This window comes from Fukomys damarensis, unplaced genomic scaffold (assembly GCF_012274545.1).
Source record: "Fukomys damarensis isolate Sample0158 unplaced genomic scaffold, DMR_v1.0_HiC HiC_scaffold_33, whole genome shotgun sequence".
Taxonomy (NCBI): Eukaryota; Metazoa; Chordata; class Mammalia; order Rodentia; family Bathyergidae; genus Fukomys; species Fukomys damarensis.
In genome coordinates this window covers 51189759-51197310 of record NW_022900945.1, presented here as the reverse complement: position 1 = coordinate 51197310, position 7552 = coordinate 51189759, and the positions used below count along the sequence as shown (strand labels likewise).

The window sequence follows — 7552 nt, the reverse complement described above, 5'->3', positions numbered from 1 at the left end:
CCCAGACACACAGGGTAGGACCCTGCGCAGCTCGGGGAGCCAGGAGGGGAAGCCCGGAGCGCGGGTACCAGAGAGGGAGCGAGAGGAGACGTCACGGTCCGCTCCGACCGCGGATTGAGGGCGGGCGGGCGGACGGCGTGGGGGAGCGAGGAGCCGGCGTGGGCCGGAGGGAAGGGCGCTTGTGGGACGTCACGGGAGGGCGTCTCCCATGCAGATGAGGCAGCGCAGGGGCTGCTGGTTGTGTCCCTGGTGTTGAAAGGCGATAGCTTTCCCGTGCCGGAGAGGGAGCATAGGGCAGTTGGTGGCAGCCGAGTGCATGTGCCGCGTGGGCGAGCTAGGAGGTTCGGAGAGTGAGCGCGAAGGCAAGTGACCGTGACTTAAAAGTGAGGAGCGTGGAGGGCTCCTTTGGGGTGGCGAGCGAGCAACTCATACTTACCTGGCAGGGGAGATACCATGATCACGAAGGTGGTTTTCCCAGGGCGAGGCTTATCCATTGCACTCCGGATGTGCTGACCCCTGCGATTTCCCCAAATGTGGGAAACTCGACTGCATAATTTGTGGTAGTGGGGGACTGCGTTCGCGCTCTCCCCTGGTTTATGTTGTTTAACAAGAGGTTTAGAAAGCTTTCTTTTGTTGCGCAGTTTAAGTTTTCTTGAAGAACCGGCGTTGTCCTTAAGAAGATCAAGGAGAGATTTTAGGATAGCTTCGTTCTTTTATGCTAAGAACGTATTTTGGTGCTTGCGCGCGCATGTGTGCTTTCAGAGTATTTACACAGCGCATCACAAGATTTTATGTTATTTCTCTGAAAATGCCGGTTTGCTTTTTGACCTGCTTTTTTCGTGTGCCTCAGGCTCGGTGTTCTTACTTCCTTTTCTAAAACTGGGCAAGCTGATGGCTTTATCTTGAAACGATTTATAGAAGGACTAAGAATCTTCTGTTGCTCACCGCTTCCATCGTTGTCGCACGTTACTAGCAGGATTACCCGGCAGACGGCGCTTTTCGTGGGCAGACAGTGAGTCCTACCACAGAAAAGAGACTCCCCAGCAGCAGGCCTGCTTGCTGACAAAGCCAAGTAAACTACCTCAGGTAATGATGAAGACATTTGAAGAGGCCGAGACGAGACGTTACGATCTCTTCTTGAGTTAGAGGCCAATTTGACCTACATAGACTTTGTTTCAAATAACAAAAGCAGCCAATTTACAGAGAAGACATGTTTATAAATTAAAAACGAATACGAAGCTACTTATGCAATAAATTTTCTCGCAGTCAAGAGGATTTTAATCTGGGAAGCTGCTACGTGTGATTTAAAATGAAAAATGTAATACACTGTACTTTCTAGTTTGATATTTAAATTGTCCTAAAAGCTGAGTGTGAGTACTATTAAACCTTTCCCTGGACCAGGGATTTGGCTCAGTGGTTCCATTGTCTGCCTCGCAAGTGCTAAGGGCCCGAGTTCGATGATCCCTGGTACCAAAAAACAAACCTTTCCCTGCTGTTTGAGAATGGAAGAAAGGATCCAGGCTTCGTGACCGAGATATTCTTCACATATCTTTGTTAGACCACCTGCTGATATAAGGTCTTTTTCTTTAGAGTCCGAATTTGAAATCAAAACGGATCTGCTCATCTGTAAGCCACAGATCAAAAACTGCTCAAAGGATTTCCCAAGATGAGGTTGCAAATGGTAGTGGTTCTTGTTTGTTTGTTGAGATAGGGTGTCCAATGTCGTTCAGACAGGCCTTGAACTCATCATATAGCCCAGGCTGGCCTCGAACTCACAGCGATCCTCCTGCCTCAGCCTGCCAAGGGCTGGGATTATAGGCGTGCACCACCATGCCTGGCTCAAATGACATTTTTTGCCATCTTGATGTTTTGCAAAGAGCCAAGGATGTGAACTTTTCCATCAGCCAAAACTATCCGCCTCAGTGTCACATTTCCTATGGTGAATTTGGCGTTTCTTCCTTTGCCAGCAGTTTTTCCTGTTGCTCCTGATGGTGTCTCCTTTTAGAGGTTTAACCCATGGAGTTTAGCAAGACTAGAAAGAGGTCATCCAGTGTGACAGGGCAATGCATCCTGCACCTGAAATCCAAGAATCAAGGCCTTTTACAATCGGCTGCTTTTGTCAGTGCACTGACATCCTTGCCTTTTTTACAAGTCCTGATTTCTACTTTTTTGGGTTTTTGTTTTGTGTTTGAAACAGACTCTCACTTTGCACTGCAGGCTGGCCTTGAACTATGTAGTCCAAGCAGTGATCCTCCTGCCTCAGCCTCCAGCGTGCTAGAATTACCATGCCTGCCTCTGATTTCTACATTTCTTGATTTTAAATTAAAGGGTATCTGGAACCCCAGATGTTGCACAACTGGAGTTAATAGCTTCCTGCAGTTCTCTTTAATGGCTCAAGTCTGTTAGCTGGAACAGGCACTGCAGTTTCTTCCTCCCTCGAAGGACTCCATCCCGGGAGGGGCGGGAAGCTGGACCTCTGGCTGGTGGGGCTTCGGACAGTGATGCCTGGGGCTGTTGTTTCCTTGCCCCTGGCCACCCTCGGGGAGGGGAACCCGGCGAACCCCTTCTCCCTGGGCCGAGTCTCCACCTCCCCTCTCCGCTGGGCCAGCGCACCTAGGCCTAGCTCAGACTGAGCCTACTGCACTGCAGGCCCCACTCGCAGACTTTAACACTGCCCACCCCTCTCCTTCCCAACAAAGGAGAGTATCAGCCCTGTCAGTTCCACCTTCAGAATCTCAGTAAATGCCGCCCGTGGCCTAAGCCAACTCAGAACCTTACAGCTAGGAGAGTGGTGGGAAATACGCCCGCAGCTTCCCACAAGGCCCATGTGGCACATCGGCCTCAGCCCAGCTCCTGTCCATCCCTTGGCTTCTCCCCCTTTCCTCTTCCTCCTCTTCCTTTATCTTCCTCACCTCTTCTTCCTCCTTTCTCCTCTTAAAACCATACTTCCAAATGAAGACGGTAGTAGTATCTTACTTTCAACGATAATAGGGCAGCCCCTCCCTTTCCTCCGAAGAGGATAAAGTCCCTTATTTGTCTCTGATGCTCTTTTCTAGCTGAGTCATTATTCCACATTGGGTATCTTGTAAATTAAATAACGAAAGGAACAGTTAACTGTTATGAATATATGTTAGGAAAAGAGAAGAAAAGAGAAAACACTGGTCAATATTTACTCATGGCACAAAAAGGAAGAAGTGCAACTATTGAAGTCCTCTTTTCTTTTGAGACAGGGCCTCACTGTGTAGTTCAGGCTGAACTCACTATGTAGCCCAGGCTGGCCTCGGACTCACGGCGATCCTCCTGCCTCTGCCTCCCGAGTGCTGGAATTACAGGGGTGCCACCGCCCCTGGCCCAGTCTGTTTTAACATAGCCGTTACTGCTGCTGCTAGTGCAAGCTTACTTATCTTGAGAACAAAAACTTTTAGACCAGCAGATCCCAAAGGTGGGAGGGTGGGAAAGAAAACGTTCCCTTGTGGTAAAGTGCGAGTAGCTGCCTCTACTCTCCCCACTGGAGACGCAGCACCCTCTCTTGGTAACTAGCCGGGCATGTCCTGCCTCCTGCAGGACAGTGCTTAGGGCCTCAAGATGTCATCCAGCTAGCACTCCCACCATCCCATCACGGTGGCTTCTCCAGGGTCAAACCAGCGCGTTAACCCCGTGCTCTGTCGAACGAGTTTCTGGTAAAGAACAATGCTATGTGGAAGGCCCTGCCGTGGAATAAAGCATTCCTGACCTTGGCAGGGTCCCTCCTGTGGTCCTGTGAGAATTCCGCAGCAGAGCTGAGGTCTGGAGGAAGCCTTTACCCCATGTGTGCGTTTCTTGCCCTTTCTTCCATAGAGGTCCCCTTGGTGGCCACAACCTCCTCAGAATATTTTTTAAATGACGCTGAGGGCCTCGTCCAGGACCTTGGGCTACATCCCCATCCTGAACAGTGGGTTTTAATGCACAGAACTGTAAGGAGCGGGGAAGGGGACGTTACCAGGACCTCCAGCTGCCAGGCCCGTCTGAGTCACTCAGGGCTTCAGTCTGACTCCTGATATAAAACAGCAGAGTGGAATTAGGGAAGGCAGGAAGCACGTGCCACTCAGCCCACAGTGCCGGGCAGGGATGTCTGCTACACAGAACACTTAGAATACAAAGGCAATTTATTACCCTTTTATCTTTATGAGGCTTCCATGGTCTGATAGTGGAATGAGGTAGAACCAGAAGTGACCAGCTGAACTTAACCAATTCCCTAGGCCTTGACCCAAGATTATTCTAGAATTGAACTGGTGCAGAATAGGAAACCTGGGATTTTACCGGTCTCAGGAACTCTTGTAGTTGAGGAGACAGAAGTAATTCCAAGGTCACACACCCCCTCGTGGTGGCTGTGGTGATCTGTACAGCTGCAGTGCCCAATCCTAAGAAAACCAGACCAACTTGCGGAAGAGGGATGGGTGTTGCTCAGCTCTTTGAAATTAGATGTCTGTGCTATAAACCGAGTAGCAGGATGAGGCAAGGCCACGACCTTCTCTTCTCCTAGAAACATGAGATCAGTTGCCCAAATGTAATCTGAGTTGAGACTGAAGGTGACCTCTGTGTATCGTGTCGCTGGTGATGAACGAGGTCTACACAATGCATGATTTCCTCTGGTCGGTATTATCACGCCCGGCTTCTACTACTACTTCTACTACTCTGCCTGCTACTTCTCAGCACTGGGAGGGCCTGGGTGGTGGACAGGACTTGCGGTGTTGAGGTGGGAAAGGGCTGGGAGAGCGACTCCACCCTCTCCCGGGCCAGGCTGAGAATGACTTTTCCTTGGGCTCCTTTCTGCCCAAAGGAACCGAGAAGAGAAAGGACATCTAGGATAAACGGGTCTTTTTCGACTCCCATGAGGACTCACCGAGACTTACCACGAATTCTATCACTGGAATGTTCAAACGTTCCATGACTGATTTCTGCAGAAATCGGAGAAGAGGGCAAGAATGCGGCCTGCAGCTCCCCAGGGGAGGCGGAAGCAGACATCGCCTTTGGCGTAGGTGACGCTGGCTGCTGCCCAATGACTTCAGATAAAGCACCCTACTGTGCTTGTTCTGAAACCCTGGGGTGGGGTGGGAAAGAACTGGTGGGAGGAAGGTGCTGAGAGACCGAAGAAGAAAGAGGCGGACGCAGAGTGCAGTTTATTAGGGACAGAAGCCAGTGCGCTTTTCTTCTGTTCGTACACTGTAGGTATACAGTACAGCTGCTCTCATCACTGGGATCACGTACCTTTACACGAGTATCTTGGTTCTTTTTTCCCCATTCCCCTAGCCTCCCCCACCCCTCCACTCTTCCCTATTTACAAAGACTTTGTTTCCATTTTTTCCTTTTCTCTTTTTTCTCTTCCCTTTTTACCTTTCCCCTACCCCTCCCATTTACCCAATACCTTTAGACCTTTTCTTCCTGCTACGCAATGTCAGTTATACATGCTGACCCTTATTTACACTTTTAGTCTATCACACCAGAGAAACGATACGGTATTTACACACGTGTGTCTAATTAATTTCACTTGAGTATGGCCACAATGTGCATCCACTTAGCCGTAGATGTCTCTAGTTTCTCGTTCTTTATGGCTGAGTAGTACTCTGTTTTATAAAAATACCACATCTTCTTTATCAAGTCTCCAGTTGATGGGAGAAGCCAATGCATAGGGACTTGGGCAGCAGCAAGACAGATGAATCCCAGCAACCTGAGGCAGGAGAATTTTAAAGCTAAGCTAGAGAGAGGTGGGCAACCAGAATATACCTGGGCTTTGTCAAAAAAAAACAACAAAAATTATTAATATACCAAGCGTCCGTGAAGCTGTTCAGGGGCTGTGGATGGAATGCAGGGGTGCAGCGCTCGCCTAGCAAGGCACTGGGGTCGCTGCTTCAGCAAAGACAACAGTAACTGGCAAGGCAGCTCCAGGTTTGGAATGAGTCAGGGCTACCCAGCGGGCAAAGGGCAGGTATGGCCAGGACAGCTGTACTCAAGCTGGAGCCCTACAAAGACAGGAGCGATGCTTGTCTACGAACCCATCAGCACGAGAGTCCCCTATGTGCCTCTGCTTCTCCCTGGGGGCCACAGGCCACGAGTTCTTGCCTTCTTCTCTGGTGGTCTGTTGCAGGAATAAGGCCCACCCTAACCTGCATGATGATAAGTACAGAGTTAGCTATTATCAAAGAAAATAAATATATGAAAAAATGTTCAGCATCACTGGTCATTCAAGAAATGCATATTGAAACTACTGAGAGTCCACCTCACCCAAGAAAGAATGGTTATCATCAAGAAATCAACCAATAATGAATACTGGAGGGGCTGTGGGGAAAATTAACCCTTCTCCAGTGTTGGTGGGAGTGCAGACTGGTGCAATCAGTGGAAATCAGGGTGGAGATTCCTCAAAAACCTAAAACTACAGGTTCGATCAAGCTATTTCCCTTCCTTCCTGGTAGCTTCCTGAAAGAATTATACCACACCATCATATGCATACCCATGTTTACAGCAGCTCAGTTCGTATTAGCTTAATCTGGGAAACCCCACATGCCCATCAACTGACAAAGAGGTGAAGATGTGATTTTTTTATACAATAGAATATTACTCTGCTACAAAGAAGGCTGAGCTTCAGATATTTATAGCCAAATGGATGCACCTTGAGACCATACTCCTCAGTGAAATAAATCAGACACACGTTTAAATACCGCACTGTTTCTCTGGTGTGAGAAACCAAAAGAGGCAATAAGGACTAAAATGCATAGCAGATACTGGGAAATGGAAATAAAGTGTTCAAGTGGTAAGGGGAAGAAGGGAGAGGTGAGGAAAGGAAGGGACAGGAAAAATGGAAACCAAGCTTTTGAACACAGGGAGGGGGAGCGAGGCGGAAAAAAGGAGGAGGATGTGTCACGTACAGGGGCAAATTCCCTACGGTGTTATCATTATGCATGCCTAAAATGTACCAATGAATGTGGAGCTCTCGAGGATTTTCATCTCTACTTAAGTGGGATTAAGGCTACAGTTGTCATACACCATAGTGCCTTTAGCAAACAGCGCTACTCACTGCGCCACCGGCTCACTCTGAGGCCGCGTTCACAAAGTCTTGAGCCGAACCGGCGGTCGCGCGCCTCCTCTCCCCTAAGGCGCAGGCGCAGGAGAGGAGGGGGGCGGGATCGGGGGGCGGAGTCGGAGTCCGGGTTATGGCGCCCCCTCCCGGCCTGCGGCGCGCAGCACTGCGCCGGAGCGAAGGGCCGTCGGCTTTCCCTGACCTGTTCCGAGGCCCGCGTTTCCAGAGTGAAACCTCAGAGCTTTACGGCTTTCATCACCGTAGACAGTTAAAGAACATCTGTTTTCGTATTCTAGAACACCAACCGCACACAATCACAAGGCGTGACCGCAGGGAAGAGGTGGGGAGCGGGTGCCGCTGCGCCTTCCGCTGGCCCTCTCCTCACCGGGTGACGGCTCCCGGTCCCCCTCTCCCACTCGATGTCCCTTCCTCCTCGGCTTCCCCAGTTCACTCAGGGACCCACGAGCCAGGCTGGAGCCCCCAAGTCTCACAGGGACC

General features: G+C 50.0%; 1 long non-coding RNA gene, 1 other non-coding gene and 1 pseudogene across 2 annotated transcripts; 1 reads left to right on the top strand and 2 right to left on the bottom strand.

Moving 5' to 3' along the window:
* Nucleotides 1-428: 428 nt before the first annotated feature.
* Nucleotides 429-592, top strand: LOC117284055. The gene has a single exon (XR_004515142.1). It is a non-coding gene; the product is annotated as a U1 spliceosomal RNA (small nuclear RNA).
* A 1046-nt stretch (nt 593-1638) lies between these two features.
* Nucleotides 1639-3808, bottom strand: LOC117283985 (annotated as a pseudogene).
* Nucleotides 3809-5589: 1781 nt separating this feature from the next.
* On the bottom strand, nt 5590-7546 carry LOC104865799. Its single transcript, XR_781266.3, has 3 exons — nt 7052-7546; nt 5806-6143; nt 5590-5707 (listed from the first exon to the last, which is right to left on the bottom strand). It is a non-coding gene; the product is annotated as an uncharacterized LOC104865799 (long non-coding RNA).
* Between the last annotated feature and the right edge of the window lie 6 nt (nt 7547-7552).